Source organism: Neoarius graeffei, chromosome 21 (assembly GCF_027579695.1).
Source record: "Neoarius graeffei isolate fNeoGra1 chromosome 21, fNeoGra1.pri, whole genome shotgun sequence".
In the NCBI taxonomy this organism is placed as follows: domain Eukaryota; kingdom Metazoa; phylum Chordata; class Actinopteri; order Siluriformes; family Ariidae; genus Neoarius; species Neoarius graeffei.
This window is the reverse complement of record NC_083589.1, coordinates 39,990,835-40,011,917: the sequence shown is the minus strand read 5'-3', so window position 1 is coordinate 40,011,917 and position 21,083 is coordinate 39,990,835. Positions and strand designations below refer to the sequence as shown.

At 40.5% G+C, this 21,083-nt stretch overlaps 1 protein-coding gene across 1 annotated transcript in view; it reads left to right on the top strand.

Moving 5' to 3' along the window:
* kiaa0930 overlaps window positions 1-21,083 on the top strand; it is a 103,428-nt gene that overhangs the window by 1,325 nt on the left and 81,020 nt on the right. The gene's annotated exons all lie outside the window — the stretch shown is intronic.

Genomic DNA, 21,083 nt, shown 5'->3' with positions numbered 1-21,083 from the left:
AGATCACATATCTCATAGATCACATCTCACATCTCATAGATCACATATCTCATAGATCACATCTCACATCTCATAGATCACATATCTCATAGATCACATCTCACATCTCATAGATCACATATCTCATAGATCACATCTCACATCTCATAGATCACATATCTCATAGATCACATCTCACATCTCATAGATCACATATCTCATAGATCACATCTCACATCTCATAGATCACATATCTCATAGATCACATATCTCATAGATCACATATCTCATAGACCACATCACATCTCATAGATCACATCTCATTTATCTCATCTCATATCTCATCTCATAGATCACATATCATAGATCATATCTCATATATCATATATATCACAGATCACATCTCCTATATCATATCACAGATCACATCTCATATATCATATCATAGATCACATCTCATATATCATATCACAGATCGCATCTCATAGATCACATCTCATACGTCATCTCATAGATCACATCTCATATCATCTCATCTCGTACATCATATCGTATATCACATCTCGTATATCACATCTCATATATCTCATATATCATATATCACATATATATCATCTCATATATCACATCTCATATCATACTGCTCTGTCAGGCATCACCACATCTCAGTCTTCTCTATCAGATCACACTGCATCTTCAACCAGGCCTTCCTTAGACATGTCCGACTGTGAAACTTTGCCATGTTGAAGATGTGATCATATCAGTCTCCTTGATCAACCTCTTACCATACAGTCACACCATATAGCTGTGATCTTCCAAAGATGTTGTAGACTACTGTCCATTATAATTAATGTCCTAGCTGCTTCTTTCATATCATGCTGCTCATACCTGCAGATCAGATCAGATCCCTTCTCTTCGATCACATTTATTTCTGATGATGCATCTGCAGTCAGATCACACTTCTGATGGCTTCTGAGTTATAATTATAATCATACTGATCAGTCTCTCTCTCTCTCTCTCTCTCTCTCTCTCTCTCTCTCTCTCTCTCACATGCATGTATTTATTTACTTACTTTCTCTCAGTCAGAACATATATTACATTTAGCGGATGCTTTTATCCAGAGTGATGCACGACGTACCTGGAGCAGCCTGGCGAGCAGGTGCCTTGCTCAAGGGCACTTCAGCCATTCTTGCTGGTCCAGGGAATTAAACCAGTGACCTTTAGGGTGGCACGGTGGTGTAGTGGCTAGCACTGTCGCCTCACAGCAAGAAGATTCTGGGTTTGAGCCCAGCAGTCATGTGTGGAGTTTGCATGTTCTCTCTGTGGCTGCATGGGTTTCCTCCACAGTCCAAAGACATGCAGTTAGGTTAACATGAGGCAGCCTTGGGCTGAATTGCCCTTGAGCAAGGCACCTAACCTTCAACTACTCCCTGGGTATTGTAGCATAGCCGCCCAGTGCTCTGGGTATGTGTGTGCGTGCGCTCACTGCTCACACGTCTGTGTTCACTGCTTCAGATGGGTTAAATGCAGAGAGGAATTTCACTGTGCTTAAGTGTACGTATGATGAATAAAGTTCTTCTTCTGGTCTCAAAGCTGCTTCATATAGCTCAATCTACTAATGACGTGACTGCTGTCATGTCACATGTCTGGCATCTCTTAATCATAATCCTGTCATTCCACTGATGCTTCTTTGTTACATCATAATACTAATGCACCCTCAGTCACATGAACCTGAGAGTGTCTTCCTGTTCATGTTCTGCTGCTCATCCCTCAATACCATCCAGCAACCTCCTGCTCTATGCAGGAAGAATAAGATTCATTTCAGCTACTTATTCCTTAAAAAAAAAAGTTGTTTGCACAAGACTTGTCATGTGTGTCATGGAATATGATGACACAAGCCACTGTTGTCACTCGCCTAGGCTATGTGGTAAGACATGTGACTCTTCCATCACTAACCTAAATGCGTTCATTTAATGATGTCATGGCATTTTGCGTCCTGTGTATCAGCCGTGGTTTAAGGGGTCGTGGCAAAGACAAGACAAGGACTCAAAGGGAAGCAGTGTTGTATTATTAGTAATTATGAAATGATTAATTATTGGGAAAGCAAGTTGTATCAGTTCTATTGTCTGAAGCTTTGAGATCATAATATTGTCTCAGACATTGTTAATATAAACAAAGAAAGCTACAATATATCCAGACTGAATTGTAAATGAGCTGTAATTACAAGATCTGGCATCCAGCCTGCAAGCCTGTTTACCATTTTCATTGTATTCGCATCCCACATCCCACTGACCAGGTGTGTGATCTCAAAGGATAAATTATCATATGAAGAGAACATTTGAATTGAAGTCCTTTTCCCTGTTGTAAGGCACAGGCTTATTAATAAACCTTCAAAAATGGACCATCCTCAGCATGTGTCCCAGTGGAGTGGCGCTTGTTCGCAGATTTGTTCTTTGTAGGCCAAGCATCTTCTCATCGTGAAGCTGAGGTGTGAGCGCTTCTTCATTTTTTATGCTGCAATACCAGGTATTATTATACATACGGGCCACTTTTTCCACGGAATAAAAACCTGTATTCTATTCCCTTCTAGCGGGTTTATTGATGGCATGCAATATTGTTATCATATTGCTTATCCTCCATGTATTACACCACTCTCCCCAATGGAGAATGAGCGTGCAATACTGTTATAATATTGCACGTTGTCAAGACAACACAACGTCACATGTCCGAGCTCATGTGAAAATCCAATGACAAAACTTTTCTGCTGTGCATGCGCACAATCATTTCTTTGTCCGCCAGGAAAGCGAGAAGACGAGGCTAATCCAGTGCTAGGTTTAAGCTCTCCTTCTTTCTCTCCACCTTTTCCCACTTCTACGTGGGGTCGGCGTTTCTGACAAGTCTTCTTATTTTCCGAAGCTGTGCTTGGTTGACTTGTCATATCTAGGTTCTGGCGGGGTTTTACGGTCGGATGCCCTTCCTGACGCCAACCCCTTTTAGTCGCCTTTTACGACATGTAGAGGATACGTTACGCCTATTCTTACGCCTGAGCCTACAGGTTTAAGCACAAAATAAATAAACTGAAATTAAAGATGCGCTGAACACCCAAAAGGCTACTAAAACTTCATTATATATATTCTTCACGCATATTTACAAGAGAAAAACATACCAACGGACATTGAAAAACTGGAAAAGACACACATCGGAGATGTAAAACTTCCGTGCCAGCGAGTGACTGTGACAGTTTGTAAATAAACATGGCCACGAGGTTTGCTTCGTTAAAAGCGGACGATTTTGAGAGAATTTTGGCTGCCAGGTTGCTCTGTTGTGTGTAGTTGTTGATGTTGAGTTTAAAAGTAATTAAGTAAATTACACAGGGAAATAATAATATTCCGCTTGACTGCACTAGCATTGGGCTGCATTAACATTACACCAGCTGGAAGCTAACTGGACTGCCACGCTAACAGCACCGAGTCGCGGGTAAGCTAGCATTGGCCTTTGAGAATGCTGATATAAAAAGAGTGTATGTTAATAATAATAATAATAATAATAATAATAATTAGGGCTGGGAATATTAACGCGTTAATCGTGATTAGATTAATGTAAATTGTGATCGCGAATATTTTTTTTAATCGCGATCAGAGTTTACCAGCATTTTCCGCACTTCTACCATCCACATGCAGCTCCTCTGGTTGTATTAATTAAACTCATTTTCGGTTAAACGCGCTATTTCGAGTTTGCTAGTCTTTTGTTCCTTCTACGCATCCGTAGGCAGTTCGAGCGGAAGCGTGTGGTTTCCATCGAGTTGTTGGCATTGGCATGGAAGGACACGCTGTTGTCTTCAGTTTAGTCCTCTTTTGTGATGGATAAGCAACGGTTTTCTGGACCTCTGAATGGTTTGTTTGAATTTAAGTTATGAAGTGCTTTGTATGGTTATTTATTTTTTTATGGTGACATTTTATTTTTGAAGAAGAGAGTGGCCTGACATTACATTGTTCATAGTCAAATCTGAAGTAGAGACAAGTGGGTCTACATGGCACTTTTTCTGATTTTTTTCTTGTGTTCATTTATTTACAATTTCTCCAAAGTAGCCAGTCATTCATTCTTAATACTTGTTTTCCTTTCTCTACACTCTTTTTGAAATAAAAAAGGCCAAAAGATAAATTCTGCTTTTGTCTCTGTCTTCATTTTATTCCAATTTAAGACACAATGGTCAAAATACTTTGCATTGTGGGTTTAACTTTAGATTCGAATGGTCTTACTGCACAATATCAATTTTACACATGCAAAGTAAATCAAGATTAATCGCGATTAACTATGAAATTTCTGAGATTAGTTGCGATCAAGAAAATTAATCTTTTGACAGCCCTAATAATAATAATATTGGATGGCTTTTTTTGTGGTCTATCAGATATATTCCATTCAGCTAGCATGATACTGAACGAGTTGAAGACTCGTTCAGTATCATGCTAGCTGAAAGGAATATATCTGATAGACCACGAAAAAAGCCAGCCAATATTATTTAGATGTTCTACAGACAGTCCAGAGCCTGAGAGGCAAGCTATTTAAATGACACAGAATAAGAGACTACAACAGTGAACTGTGAGTGCAAAACTCATGAACAAACTAAAAATACAGCAACGTCAAAACCAAAACGCACCAGCATATTCAGAAACACGTCAACGTTAGCTAGAGCTAGCTAGACTCTCGTGACATCATCGTGTGAATGGACACCACTGCTCGTACCCAAAATATTAGCCACTGACTTTCTGTCAATGGTGCAAACATGATATTTCATCACCAGAGATAACAGGAAAAGTTAAAGATTGTGGTTACATAAAATCACCCTTTCCATTGATTCAACTACGTAGAGATTTTCCTTAGTCTGTATTAATATTATATAATTAGTTTACTATACTTTTACTTTCAATTGTTAAACTACAGCTCTGATGAATGCTCTTTTCTGATTGGTCAGAAGGTGTTTATGTAATTCAGATCGCACGTTTATACAGTATTTATTTTCTTGAATATATTATTGTTTCCGCAGTAACACCTAACACAGGAACGTGTAGGGTGGATGATCACATAATCTAAGCCTAATAATATAATCGTAAGTATGGTTAAGCTTATTGTGCGGACAGTAAATTTAACATTTATGGAAGGAGACTCCAGTGTCAGCATTTGCAACAGACAGTAAATTTTCCATCACAAGACAGTTTCAGGACTTTGTGTTTTTTCTAGTTTGTTGTACATGACAAGCTGTGTTTTTATTTTTGTTTGTTTAGCATTGTTTTATTAAATACGCTGACTGCAGAGTTATCTGAAATTTTAAAATTAAATTTTTTTTTTATTGTGCATGGCATTTTCCTGTGTCTCGCAAGAACAATATCATGTGGACAAAATGTGATCATTTTGATGTCCTGAGGGTCGTGTTCCTCCATTTTGGGACCGTTTTCCTACCTCTTGAGGTAAACAGTATGGCCCTACGGAAATAGCCGAACGCGAGGAGCTTTAGTTAATTAGCGTAATTATGGAACTGGGTCACACCAAGATGGCAATGCGTGGAAAACATTGTGACTCTGCGTCGACCTCGGGGAGTTTTGAATTGCAGGTATGAAATTTGTGGTTGACATTTGCGAATAGGGGGCGGCACGGTGGTGTAGTGGTTAGCGCTGTAGTCTCACAGCAAGAAGGTCCGGGTTTGAGCCCCGTGGCTGGCGAGGGCCTTTCTGTGCGGAGTTTGCATGTTCTCCCCGTGTCCGCGTGGGTTTCCTCCGGGTGCTCCGGTTTCCCCCACAGTCCAAAGACATGCAGGTTAGGTTAACTGGTGACTCTAAATTGACCGTAGGTGTGAATGCGAGTGTGAATGGTTGTCTGTGTCTATGTGTCAGCCCTGTGATGACCTGGCGACTTGTCCAGGGTGTACCCCGCCTTTCGCCCGTAGTCAGCTGGGATAGGCTCCAGCTTGCCTGCGACCCTGTAGAACAGGATAAAGCGGCTAGAGATGATGAGATGAGATGAGATTTGTGAATAGATCCGTGAAACAAAAGACAAGTATATCTTTTCTCTGTTACTGCTTTTGTGTTATCGTTTCTTTCTCTGTAAGATCGAAACATTAGGTGTAGAACTCCATACTCGCTACCGTGGAGTCGAGTCCATGCATTCTAAGGATAAGATAGCTAAGCACTAGCTAGAATGATTTAGTTATCTGTCCAGAAAAATGACGTCATCTAACCTTGCTGTATCTTGCAGTTGCACTCACTACGCAGGCTTTCCTTTTCTTTTCCTGGCGGGAGAGCCGAGTCCGCCATGTTTGCCCATGCCGACTTGTTTTGGTTAAAAGTAGGTTAAACACGCCCCACGGTGGTCACATGATATTGTTGCTCACTTGTTTCAGCAACCTCCGGAATCATAAAATGCGGAGCGGGTTTTATCTCGGCAAAAACATTTACACACAGGATACACGGTGTGTACAGCAGCGAAACATCTCCAAACTCCAACAGCAATAGAAATAGAACATTTTGCCCAGAATTCAACTTTGCAGTCAGAACCTTTAACGTAAAGAGACAGAAGAATATAAGGACTGCTTTTATAGCTGCTATAACATAAAGGATAACAGGAACGAACTCATCTTGCAGATGTTCTACAGCATTAAACACAACTATAAACTGATAAAAAGCATGACATTCTGTTAATTAATCAGATAAAACATTGAACCGTTTGAATATCGGTGAATAGTTTTCTACAACAACACTCGTCATGTTTAGTTCTTAATTAGTAGACGCTGTTTAGCCTGGTTAGTTGGGTTTCCTGTTCTGATTTGTCCACACCTAGAGAGCAACAGTGGTTTCAATTTCAATTTAAAGAGGAAAGGGACAGTGTGAGGTTCGTCTTATAAACCACAAGTAGGAAGAAATTTACCAACAGTCTTCCATTCCAACTGTACATTCCAGTTTATTACAGTTTTAACAAACTACAATAAATCCATCAGCCGAGGCTGACATACACACGCTGTCGCCATGACCCAAACTCTTATTTCCCGGAAATGGCCCGGCGCTAGAGCTCAGTGGAACGCATTTTCCCTCTGTAATAAGCATAAACATGTCTGAAAGCGATTTCTTTAGTCTAGTCCATTTATTTCGAATGGTGAACCAAATTGTATACACTCACCGGCCATTTTAATCGGAACACGTGTATGCACATGTGCAGTGCACGACTGTTACACTCTTAGATTCTTACAGCACGATGACGTAGTAGCTAGCACCTCTATATGAGGCAGTAGCCACAACAAAAACGATTTTGACCTTTTTAGTGACCTTGACCGGACGACCCTCAAAATGTTGGAGGTTCTATTTGAGACCAGTGCCCATCTATCCTGAAAGTTTCATGAAGATTGATCCAGCCGTTTTCCTGTAATATCGTTAACAAAACAACAAAGAAACAAACAAAGAAACCCGACCAAAAACAATACCTCGTCCTGCTTACTCCGTAGCGGACGAGGTAATTATATTTTTGCCAACAACTTGACTAAAAACTAGAATATTTGAAATATTTGCATGGGTTTCAGAGTTTTAGTATTTAGCGTGCCCATTTTTTGCTTTAATGCTTTACTGTGAATTCGAGGTGACATGGACTTCACAAGTTTGTCCAAAACATTTTTATCCTTTTTAACCTTTTAAATGATCCATTCTAGATCAGATCCATCGGAGTGTCGTCTGAACATGTGCTTCAGTGGAAGAGATTAGACATGAGGAAAATCTGACCTTTTGTACAAAGCAGTTAATTAACTGTCAATATTGCACATCTGCTTTTACACATTTAAATACGGACCAAAAAAAAAAAAAAGTGCAAAACCTTGAATATTAACTATTTAAGACATTGAACATATACACTACCGTTCAAAAGTTTGGGGTCACTTTGAAATGTCCTTATTTTTGAAAGAAAAGCACTGTTCTTTTCAATGAAGATCACTTTAAACTAATCAGAAATACACGCTATACATTGCTAATGTGGTAAATGACTATTCTAGCTGCAAATGTCTGGTTTTTGGTGCAATATCTCCATAGGTGTATAGAGGCCCATTTCCAGCAACTCTCACTCCAGTGTTCTAATGGTACAATGTGTTTGCTCATTGCCTCAGAAGGCTAATGGATGATTAGAAAACCCTTGTACAATCATGTTAGCACAGCTGAAAACAGTTTAGCTCTTTAGAGAAGCTATAAAACTGACCTTCCTTTGAGCAGATTGAGCCCATGTTTACATTAGACCGTATCAGCGGATCATCAGATTAACGTTTTTAAAACGATTAGTGTGCACACAGCAACACCAATACACGATTTGCGTGCACACAGCAATACCAATACACGGATACGCTCGGCTCCGCAGGCATCCTGCGCTCCAAATCACTCCGCCCTGAACAGCGAGTGCCCTCTGGAGGGTGCGCACTCCGCCCCTGCGCAGCTCACAGAGCGCGCGAGTGAAGTGAACAAGCTGTGATTCGGGACTGAGCCGCTGTGTGTGTGATCCCAGCGCATATCACTTACCACTTGCAAGTCGAAGGATGGCAAGCCTAAAGACAATCATAACTACACAATGGGCAGTATTTGGATCAGTATTTGCAGTATTTTCATACTTTTATACTCTTTAATGAAAGGTGATACAAGGCGGAAGTCCGCGCCGTTTTTCAGCAGTCGCGTCACATGACCAACGCCAGCGAATCAGGAAGGTGGATGTCACAGTGACGTTGTCCAATGAGACGCCAGCTAGAGCTCAGCACAGCGTATCCGCGTATTCTGAATGTTTACACAGCACCGGAGCTGACACGATCTGGATCGAATACGTGGACGCTGGCGGATTCCCGTTTCCCGGCGTTTCCAGGCGGTTTAATGTAAACGGACAGTGCATCCGCGAAGAAAACGAGACAGATACGGTCTAATGTAAACGTAGCCTGAGTTTCTGGAGCATCACATTTGTGGGGTCGATTAAATGCTCAAAATGGCCAGAAAAATGTCTTGACTATATTTTCTATTCATTTTACAACTTATGGTGGTAAATAAAAGTGTGACTTTTCATGGAAAACGCAAAATTGTCTGGGTGACCCCAAACTTTTGAAAGGTAGTGTACTTTCTTTGTTGAAAATATTTAAAAATTCTAAAACCTGTTTATTTCTGATTTTAAATGGACAAAAAACATTTTCAACGTTCTCTCAGACTTTTGGATCCCACTGAATGTCAGGACTCTAAAGACTTTACATATACAGTGCGATTTGTCTTTACAATTTTTTTTAAAATAATGATTTTGTCCTTGTTTTCCTGCCAACACTTTCACATCAAAGGTGTGAAAAAGCAGGGTTTATTTATTTATTTATTTATTTATTCTGCAGCAGATTCGATTTTTCTAATACTTAATTCTACAAAAAGAGCGCATTCCCCCAGTCAGGGCGCAGGTTGTAGAAGCACACAATAAAACACACAGCTGCAGGTTTGCAGGAGTCTCTCATTCAGTTTGGCTGCGTCTGAATACGCAAACCTGCGTAGGTAACGAGGGCACGCAGTGTAATTGATGCAAAGCATCGTGGTGTATACATGACCCCTGACTGTCCTTATGTCCTCCAGTGCCATCTTTACCTCGTATAAGTATGTTACCACTGTATATGACCAAATAACACTTCTTAATCCTGTTCCAGTTTCAGTACTATGCTCAGGAGAACCTTTACAAAGTGTTTTTTTTCTCATTTTAATCCAGTGTGGATTTGCAGTATGGCGAAAGGATGAAACCTGAGGCTTCAAAGCATGGCGATTGTGTTCTTTACAGCAGAGTAGTTCCAGTCAACAAAAGAGAAAAAGTACCTTCTTAACCTGACTCTGAATACAAGGAACTTTCCCAGCGTAAAGACTTATATAACTTTGGACTTGAGTAGGCAGCTCTCGGTAGTTAGTGAGATAGTGAGAAGCCATTTCTCTGAGGTGCATGACTTCTAAAACGTTGCTTTAAGCTCTGTGTGTAAGAAATCTTTGCCTGTTGTGAATCCTGTCATTGAGGCTGATGCATTTCTGGCAGTGTTAGTCTGAGTAGGCCATATGGTTTTAGAGGTTTTACAGGACTGGGGCTTTCTCTCCTACTGAGAGGTCCTTCTGGCTTTGAACACAGGGAGTCATTTACCAGCCAGACTGTACTTTACCCTGCACAAAAGGAAATGAGTCATAGAATGATCGAGGCATGAAGATATCTAATTAAAAAAAAAAATATATATATATATATATATATATATATATATATATATGTACGATATATTTTATATATATAATATATCGTACATATATTTCCCAGCTGGGAGGTCCGTATCGTGAAATACCGTGACCGAGGTCTTGGAAGTACTGAGCGAGGCCGTCTGGGCCGAGGTCAGTATTCAGGGCCGAGGTCACGGTATTTCACCATACGGACCAACCTTAGGCTGGTAAAGAATATATTTATTTTTTTCTTTACCAAATTCTAACAGAAAACGAGAGCGCCCGAAAGGGAAAACCGAGCCAAGGCGAGCCGCCATTTTGAATCCTCATTCACGGCTGTAATGTAAATGGCTTCCTCCTCGGTATACAAGTGCACTTCCATGGCAGGAAAAAAATTACATTTTGCCGCCTATGTAGTCCCTATTTATACAAATAGGAGTCATTCAGGATTCAGCCATGTTTTTGCTCGACGTTAGCAAGAGTTAGAGGTTTTCAGCTTTCTCCTGAAATGTTTTATTTTATTTCTTCTTCCTCAGGGTAGTAAAACTCGCTTTCGCTGTGAACACTGTCGTTATCGCTATCCATGCTGTAAAATTAATGCTAATCTCCTGAGAAATGCTGGCAAAAATGTATAAGATTTCTGATAATCTTATAAATAAATCTTATTAAAAAAATTTTGACAAAAAATGCTACTATGTTTGTTGTTGTTGTAAACGAGTGAGTCACCAGAGGTCCGTCACTGGGGTCCGTATCGTAGGATACGGACCCGCTCGCCAGCCAATCAGAGCACAGGATTTGATGGAAACCAGACCGCGAAAAAAATAAATAGAGAATATTACATGGTTGTGCAAAGATGTATGAAGTTTATCTTCGAGTGGTGAATATATCTCATTATCTGTAGCCGCTTTATCCTGTTCTACAGGGTCGCAGGCAAGCTGGAGCCTATCCCACCTGACTACGGGCGAAAGGCAGGGTACACCCTGGACAAGTCGCCAGGTCATCACAGGGCTGACACATAGACACAGACAACCATTCACACTCACATTCACACCTACGCTCAATTTAGAGTCACCAGTTAACCTAACCTGCATGTCTTTGGACTGTGGGGGAAACCGGAGCACCCGGAGGAAACCCACGCGGACACGGGGAGAACATGCAAACTCCACACAGAAAGGCCCTCGCCGGCCACGGGGCTCGAACCCGGACCTTCTTGCTGTGAGGCGACAGCGCTAACCACTACACCACCGTGCCGCCCATGGTGAATATATATTGAGTGAAAATGTTTTCAGTACAAGAAGATAAACTTCATATTATCGTGCCACTGTGTAATGTTTTTTATATTATATGGACACATCCACCAAAAAAAAAAAAAAAACGCAAGTTAATCAAAAGAATTTTAATTTCAAGCCAGTTCGCCATTTTGACAACGTGCCGGAAAACACTGGGTGTGACGTCATTCGAGTGAAATATCGGTGATTATTCTACATACAGGACATTTTTTCAGTGGAATAAAAACGTGTTCTATTCCCTGCTAGCAGGTTGCATTCATTTAGTTTGATAGTATGCAATATTGTTAGCATATCGCTTATCCTATGTGTATTATGTCGCGCTACCCAATCAAGAATGAGCGTTGAATATGGTTGACGATATTGCATGGTTGTCAAGACAACATGACGTCACACGTCAGAGACGTAAAACTTCCACGCTAGTGAGCGACTGTGACAGTTTGTAAACAAACATGGCCGCTGTCCCAGATGTGTCTCGTATGAAAAATAGGATTGATGTATTTCCCAGTAAAACACTCATGTCCATATAATATACTATACTGTATAATGTATAAATGATGGGTTCCGTAGTTGCATTTTTCTTAAATAAATCTAATTTTCTTAAATAAATCTCATTTTTTCTAAAATAATGTTACTAAATACTTTTAATAAATACTTTAATAATAATAATAATAATAATAATAATAATAATAATAATAATAATAATAAATACTTTAATAATCCTGAGGGATTAATAACTTCATATAGAGATTTAAGTCACAGTTTTGGTTCTCCATGTCCCGGATGTGTCTCGTATGAAAAATAGGATTGTATTTCCCAGTAAAACACTTGTGTCCATATAATATACTATACTGTATAATGTATAAATCAGCCGTCTGGCTTCGTTAGGGGTGCTGTCAAAAAATTATATATTCTAACATTGAAATAAATAAAATGAATTAAAATTCCAAAAACCGATAGTTACACTAATGCAGATCATCGCCGCCTCATGCATCATCAAAATTTGTCTCACGGCCCCCTTTCCCATGTCACAACGTCACTGCCGGGGTCAGCGTATGGTCAGCGTGACTGCGTATATTTTATATGGGGGTGCCTTGAGAATTTGCATACTTCTGAAGGGTGCCGTGACTGAAAAAAGGTTGAGAAACGCTGGTATAAATGATGGGTTCTGTAGTTGCATTTTTCTTATTATTGTGATTAGATTAGATAGAACTTTATTGATCCCTTTGGGCGGGTTCCCTCAGGGAAATTAAGACATTAGATTAACTCATTCAGTTCACTGTGGTGTAGCTAACAATCTAATTGAAACCTATAAATCCATGGTACATGACTATCTCTGGATCACACTATTCTCACTGTGTAAAAGCTGACACAGTTTGTACTGGGTTTGTATTTTAATCGATCTGGCATTGCTGGAAAGATAAAAAAAAGTTCCTTACGTTTTTAGAGTGATAATAACCTTAACATGTCTGCTGGATGGGATTTCAGCGTTTGCTTGCTCACATTTAATGTCTTACAAAGTTGAGAGCACGTTTAAAATAACATGCCCTTGATTTAAAAAAAAAGGACAAATAAAAGCATCAGCGGATTAATTTTGGCTCCTGTTTCCTCTTACTGTAAACATCCTCCAGCTCACTGCTTTTTTTTTTTTTTAAAGATTTTTTTGGGCTTTTTTCACCTTTATTGGATAGGACAGTGTAGAGACAGGACAGGAGAGAGGGATGGGGAGGGATCGGGAAATGACCTCGGGTCGGAATCGAACCCGGGTCCCCGGATTTATGGTATGGCGCCCTAGTCACCTGAGCCATGATGCCCCCCAGCTCACTGCTTTTTATCGAGTCTCAGACTGACATGGGCTGTAACCAGTCAGCATCGAGTATCGGCAAGGAAACAACCCTGAAATATTCCATTGTTTTCTGCACTTTCATTTTACTCCAACTAGAACCATCCCATCACCCTCAGTGGGTCTCGCGCTTTATCCTATTAGATTAGCACTAATCCTGGGTGAAGGTGTGTACGCGTATGTACCTCCTTCCTTGTGTATCAGGTCTGTCAGCTGAAGGACATGTTTTCCCTGTTGATGTGCTGCATAGTGTTTAATATTAATGTAGGCTAAAAATGTAACCACATGTTTTTCCCTAAACTTAATGTTCCTCACTTGGTCGAGGCCCAAAAAAGCCCCAAAAAAGAATCCAGTTTATTTGATTTAGTGGTAGGAGTGCTTACGTCACCAGCGCTGCTGTCTCAGATAGCTGTGGTAATGAGGTTTAAGCCCTGACTTGACAAATGAGGTTCAGAGGCCCAAAAACAGCACATGGGCGTATTTTAAATGAGGTTCGGGGTTATTATTAGACCGGTGCTTTTGTCACCGTGTCTGCCTGCTGTTCTGACTCTAGTCTTTTAGTTCTGCTTCCAGGTTTCTGTTATTAAATGGCTAAGGTAGGTTTTGTGGTGTTCTTTTTAAATTAAAAAAACAACTTCCTATACGATCCACACTTTCCACACTTCTGCTTCTCCTGTCACAAGTTCCTTGTTGTTGTTCATCACTCACGATCTTGTGAACTCGCTCTTCAGGTGTAAATACGCCTATTTTGCATCTACCTCACGTATTCATGAGGAATTATTTTTTTTTCATTGCTTTGTATTTGTTCAGTAGAATGATTTCCAAAACAGTGATGGCGTAACACGCAGCAGTGTGGCCCACAGAGCAGGCTCTAATACAGGGGTGGGCAATTATTTTTTCCATGGGGCCACATGAGAAACAGAAAATTTTGTGGAGGGCCGGACCAAAAGGCTGAACTATCTCATCTCATTATCTGTAGCCACTTTATCCTGTTCTACAGGGTCGCAGGCAAGCTGGAGCCTATCCCAGCTGACTACGGGCGAAAGGTGGGGTACACCCTGGACAAGTCGCCAGGTCATCACAGGGCTGACACATAGACACAGACAACCATTCACAGTCACATTCACACCTACGGTCAATTTAGAGTCACCAGTTAACCTAACCTGCATGTCTTTGGACTGTGGGGGAAACCGGAGCACCCGGAGGAAACCCACACGGACATGGGGAGAACATGCAAACTCCGCACAGAAAGGCCCTCGCCGGCCACGGGGCTCGAACCTGGACCTTCTTGCTGTGAGGCGACAGCGCTAACCACTACACCACTGTGCCGCCCCAAGGCTGAACTAAATTCTGCATAATATTAATTGTATTTCTTCATATAAAGCAATAAATAACATTGTTTTTACAAGCTGCTAAGACTGGTAAGAGTATGGAAAAAACGAGGTTGCCTTACAAAAAATGTCATTTATTCAATCAAATTTCCCAAAACAATGGCTAACAAAATGTGAACGTTTGTACCATTTTTTTTCAGTCACATTCACCCCAAAAGACAATAAAGACATCACAATATTGTCTTTCTACTCCAAATATCAAGCAAGATACATCATATTATAATAATGATGCCCACATTTGTAGTTTAATCATCTCATTTGGCATGGGCTATTGCTCTAAGACAACGAGGGAGGCTCAGCCTCCTCTAAAAATGCCCTTATAACTTTAATGTGTGTGTGAGTTTTTCCCCCTCGTGACAGCGCGATGCAGCCCAGCCTCAGTGGACTTCAATGGCATTTGGGAGCTCTGCGCTTTTCAATCTCAAAATGCAAGACGATTATTGGACAAATACTGCGAAAACGCCCGCCCACGGAGTCTCACGGACTCCCAGCCTCAGTGGACTTCAACGGCATTTGGGAGCTATGCGCTTTTCAATCTCAAAATGCAAGACGGTTATTGGACAAATACTGCGAAAATGCCCGCCCACGGACTCCCAGCCTCACATGGGAGGGACATGGCAGTTTCCGCGAGGAGACTGGTGATTGGTGAAAGCGGCCGGATATTTTCTTTGATTGACAGCTCGTTTCAAATATAGACAGGCAGCGGTGAATTTCTGTTCAGTCCCATGCGGATTCGCAAGTGCTGTGGCGTATTGTAAGAGATCAGCTTACATTTCGATTTCATTCATTACATACGGTTTCTACCAGCTTTTTTAGTTTGTATATATTTTCATTGTAAATAAAGTGTAAATATAGTGTTGTCAAGTTTGCTATCTTAGTTCCAGAAATTTCGTTTATTTGAGTGACTGAACTTGAACTTGAGGGGGCTAGTCAGCTAGCAAGAAAGCTGCGCACGGATGCCAAGCATTGCTGATTTAATTTTGGCGAAGCCATTTGCCAGTCTTCCTTTCGAGGAAAAAATTAAAATTAAAGAGCAGGGTAGACCAACGCCTCAAATTGACTTGGTGAAAAAGGTAGGGAATAATACTCGTTCCTTTCAGCTCTCCTGGTACGAGAAAGTGAATTGGCTAACAGCAAGTGACCCACATCAACAACAGTAAATAGGCTACTTTAGTAATATGTCATGGATGGACCAAAAATATAGAATCTATTTAAAATGTTTATGCTGAGTATATTATATTGGAATATATATTTTTCTGGATATGAATTAAACACAGCTACAATTTGGAAAACATTTTTAAACAAAAACACAGCCGAGAACATTTCACACTACAGACCTGGATTAAAAGTGAAGGGTTATCAAAATTGTCAATAAAACATTTCTCAGTCAAAATAAGTAAAATATAGGGAAAGTGTCATTGAATGAAATGTGTGGCACCCAGCTCTACTGCTGAGGTTCCTGACAAAGAGCTGCTTTCAATAATGATCAATTTTTAAACAACATGCCACAATTTTAAAATATAAAATGTTAAAATATACCCCCCCCCAACACCACCATCATGTATATTGGACAGTAGGCTAATGGGCCAAAAGAACCTGTTATTTCACAGTTTGTGACCCTGCCAACAATCAGCCAGATCAGAGGCAAGAGTATGGGCAAAATTGATGTGTTTTTTCTTTTAAAATCTGGAAATATCGTAACCGACCAGCCTCCCCTGTTTGAAAGACTACCAGCCGCCACTGTCATTTGGTGCTTTTCGCCAGAGATCGGCTCCGGCGCCTGCTGGTGACATCACACTATGTGATTGGCTGGACCGTTTGAAGGATGACGTACAAGTTTGTGGTTGGTCTAGACAAATTACGGAAGTAGTTATCGTGGGATTAGGTTTCGTGGGATTTCATGTCATTTTCATGTCGCGCGCATTGCGTTTTTGTTGAACACAACTTCAAAATAAAAGCACTGCACATTCAGTCCATGCATGAGGTAAAATTAGAAAATGTTTATTTTGTAATTTCTCATTAACCTTACACGGGCCGGTCAGAATGAACCAAAGGGCCGGATGTGGCCCGCGGGCCGTAAAATGCCCAGGTCTGCTCTAATAGATATTATTGAATGCAGTCCTGCATTCAAAAATCAATCACAGACCAAGGGGTTCATTTGTTGGTGTCTATCAGGGCAAACGTATCAGTCAGATTGTGTTCTGTGCTTAAACCTCCATACTTTGATTAGAAACCGCAACCACAGCTAGTCTCCTTATAAAAAAAGTGAGTTTATACACAAGCTAATTAACACGGCGGCTAAATCTAATACATTATTTATCTATCTTCAGAGAGTGGCCTATATAGTGCTTGTTGTTTTGTGTGCTGGATTGTGAAGGTATTTGTTTTCTCCACGTTGCTATCTTACCCAGTAGTGCTTGCTACACTGGTCCTCGTTTATTAAGCTGGATACAAAATAATTTCTTCATTTGACTGTTTACACATCGTGTTATATTCATGGAAGTCTAGTTAGTTCTGTATCCCGTGAAAGATCTTGACTTTGTGTCAGTTTGCATGGAAGAAGACTCACTAATGTAAACCTCGATCGATCGATACGCTTCAGATCGTATAACTGTCCTGCATTTTTTATTCTATGAATTACATCAAGAATATTTAAGAGCTTATTTATTTTTACTACGCACACACATACATACATACATACATACATACATACATACATACATACATACATATATAATATATTTTGGGAATGCCTTTTCATATTAATGCCTTGAAAAAAAAATCCATTCATGAACACACACAGATAAGCTTTTCAATTATTACAACAGAAATGCTGCTGTGTAACAGGACGAAGAGTGACTGAATTATTTAATCGGCGAATAATTCATATGAAGTTATTTCCTGCCTGTATCAACATGTCTGTTTATAGTTACATATGTGTAATAAACTATTATTTGTACAAGGTTATTCACGCTTCATGGACATTATATGAACTTTGTATCTAGAGAAGTAGTCATGACATTTATTAATTGTTACAGTTTGAGGTCTTTACACATGCAGCATGACATGAATAAACAATACAAAAGTATGTGGACATGCAACAACGTTCACGTTAAACACGAGGCAATTATGCGAGCATTCTACAACAAGAGTGCTCTGAGAGCACAATCTCCCCCGCTGGCAACTATACCCTAACTCTGGTAAAATGCGACTGAATTAAACAAAATTGCAATATGCGTATTATTGACATATAACGAAGAATCCTGCCAAGTTTTGTGAAATTCCTCCAAAAATTCAGAGAGGAGTTGATTTCAGAAGGAGCGTCCCCTTCCCAGGACGGACAGATGGACATCGCTACGACATAATCCCCCTTCGGGCCTTTCAGCCAGCGGGGGATAAAAATTGCGAGGGAAGTTGATTTCAGAAAGCAAGCACACCTTGATGAAATTGCCAAAGTACAAGTTTGTTAATAATCAAGCGCATAACTCTGGGAAAATTTGCCCAAATTAAACGAAATTTCAATATGCGTATAACTGTCATATAACAAAGCCTTTTGCCAAGTTTGGTGAAATTCCTCCACAAATTGTGAGAGGAGTTGATTTCAGAAGAACGTACGCCCTCATGAAATTGTCAGAGTACAAGTTATTTAATCAAGGGTCAAAACTCTGGTAAAATTTTCACAAATTAAATCGCAATAAGGGCAGCACGGTGGTGTAGTGGTTAGCACGGTCGCCTCACAGCAAGAAGATTCTGGGTTCGAGCCCAGCGGCTGACAGGGGAGGGCCTTTCTGTGTGGAGTTTGCATGTTCTCCTTGTGTCTGTGCGAGTTTCCTCCGGGTGCTTCGGTTTCCCCTACAGTCCAAAGACATGCAGTTAGGTTAACATGGGGGGGCCTTGGGTTGAAGTGCCCTTGAGCAAGGTACCTAACCCCTAACTGCAAGTGTGTGCTCACTTGTGTATGCGTGTTCCGATTAAGATGCGCATACACATGTTCCGATTAAAATGGCCGGTGAGTGTATACAATTTGGTTCACCATTTGAAATAACTGGACTAAAGAAATCGCTTTCAGACATGTTTATGCTTATTACAAAGAGAAAGTGTGTTCCACTGAGCTCTAGCGCCGGGCCATTTCCGGGAAATAAGAGTTTGGGTCATGGTGACAGCGTGTGTATGTCAGCCTCGGTTCGGAGGTTTCAGTTTTGAAAACTGTAAGAGGTAAGAGTAGAATAATATAAAGTTCAGACACTTGGTATATTTTACTTCTGTGATTTTTAAATTGTTCATTTTTGGATTACGCTTCATTTTTGTAGCTACTGCCTTATAGAGTAAATATATATGCTATATTTACTGTATGGACATGGGATCAGAAAACAATTTTATTTATAAGCAGTAGCCACATGTACCCATAGGGGACCTATTTTTTTCACCATATCTTCCTTCATATTCATCGTAAGTGCTACCGGGCGAGGTTTTGTTTTGCCTGTTGTTTACTTGTTTATATTGAAAATGATTGTATTGAATTTGTAAAGAACGCAAAATAAAGTCACTAGTGCTCTCAGACGTTTGGGCTGCACTGTATATTTAGTCTGTGTTCTGAAAATCCTGGCCTGTTGTATTTTAGAAAGCTGCCAGAAGAACACAAGAGCACAGAGGAAAAAAAACCCCAAAAACTTACTGCTCCTTTATTTCTGCTCCCGTCATTGGCAGAGATGTCTGACCTCAGCAGCTCACTGCAGCATGCGTTCTGGAAATGGTACACTGAGGGGAAAACGTTGAAGAGTAATGTTTTAAAGTACTCCGTGGCCTTGAATCACTGTGTGACTTTCTGCCCTGTTAATGTTAAAACATCAATAGACCTCCTTGGACTCAAGATCTGAAATGGATAAGCACAAATCCAAAATGGCGCTCGCTAATCGCTCTACGACAGTGTTTCTCAAACTTTTTCAGATCAAGGACCACTTTTATCTGTAAAAAAAAAAAACAGACCACCTACAGTAACACCCTAAATATCCTGAACAAAAAACAATGAATTTCCTTCAACAGTATGTTATAAATTGCACTCTAATGAGATGATAGTTTTATAAATAGTCTCGCCAACTCACTCATTGTTGTCCTTCTCTTAAAGGAGAACTGAAGGCAAATTTTTTTATTATCAAAATTCTATTTCTCTCATTTTATTAAATATATTGGAATGCATGGGCGGCACGGTGGTGTAGCGGTTAGCGCCGTCGCCTCACAGCAAGAAGGTCCGGGTTCGAGCCCCGTGGCCGGCGAGGGCCTTTCTGTGCGGAGTTTGCATGTTCTCCCCGTGTCCGCGTGGGTTTCCTCCGGGTGCTCCGGTTTCCCCCACAGTCCAAAGACATGCAGGTTAGGTTAACTGGTGACTCTAAATTGACCGTAGGTGTGAATGTGAGTGTGAATGGTTGTCTGTGTCTATATGTCAGCCCTGTGATGACCTGGCGACTTGTCCAGGGTGTACCCCGCCTTTCGCCCGTAGTCAGCTGGGATAGGCTCCAGCTTGCCTGCGACCCTGTAGAACAGGATAAAGCGGCTACAGATAATGAGATGAGATGAGTTGCCAATACGAGTCACGATATAAGGTTACTAAAACCGAAAACGTAATTGAATAACACGTTAATTAAGAAATAAAGCAAGTTTAAAAACGACTTCAGTTCCCCTTTAATGGGAAGAATGATGCTATTTATTCTGATACATCAGTGAAGGAATGTCTGACTCCAACCTGGACAGTTTTAATCTCATATCGGGGGCCACATTGATCTGGTTGCGCTGCTTTGTTTTCTCAAACAAAGAATCATCATGTCTTTGCACTTTGTCCTTACTCGTCTCAGACGTTTCTTGTGCTTTTCTTTTGACTGACCCGGTCTTCAGCCACCGATCTGTTATCTTTTTGACGGTTTGATGCTAAACCTAATTTGGTTACTCGTAGTTTCTTCACATTCCCTCCACATTCAGAGGTGATGTTGATATGAAAGTGTAACCTGAACTGACGTAGCTATCAGCAGTGTCGCAAAGCTGTCGGCGTGCTAATGTCAGACAAATTCAAATAATAGGCTACTATTTGAATTTACATCGGACTTTATTCTTCAATATAGAAAACAACTCATCTCTGCTACTCAGAACTTTGCTTTTGGAGTCACATAGGCAATTTGAGAAACACTGATAAAATGTCATTTTACTACATCAACTCTTGGACCACCAGGGGTCGCGTGTCCGCGGACCAAGCTTTAAGAAATAGTGCTGTACAGTACTAGTGCAGCCAGTGATACAATTCTGATGAAAAAAAAACTCATTAAAATGACAAATGTCAGTGATTACTCTCGCAAATCATCTTTCAAAG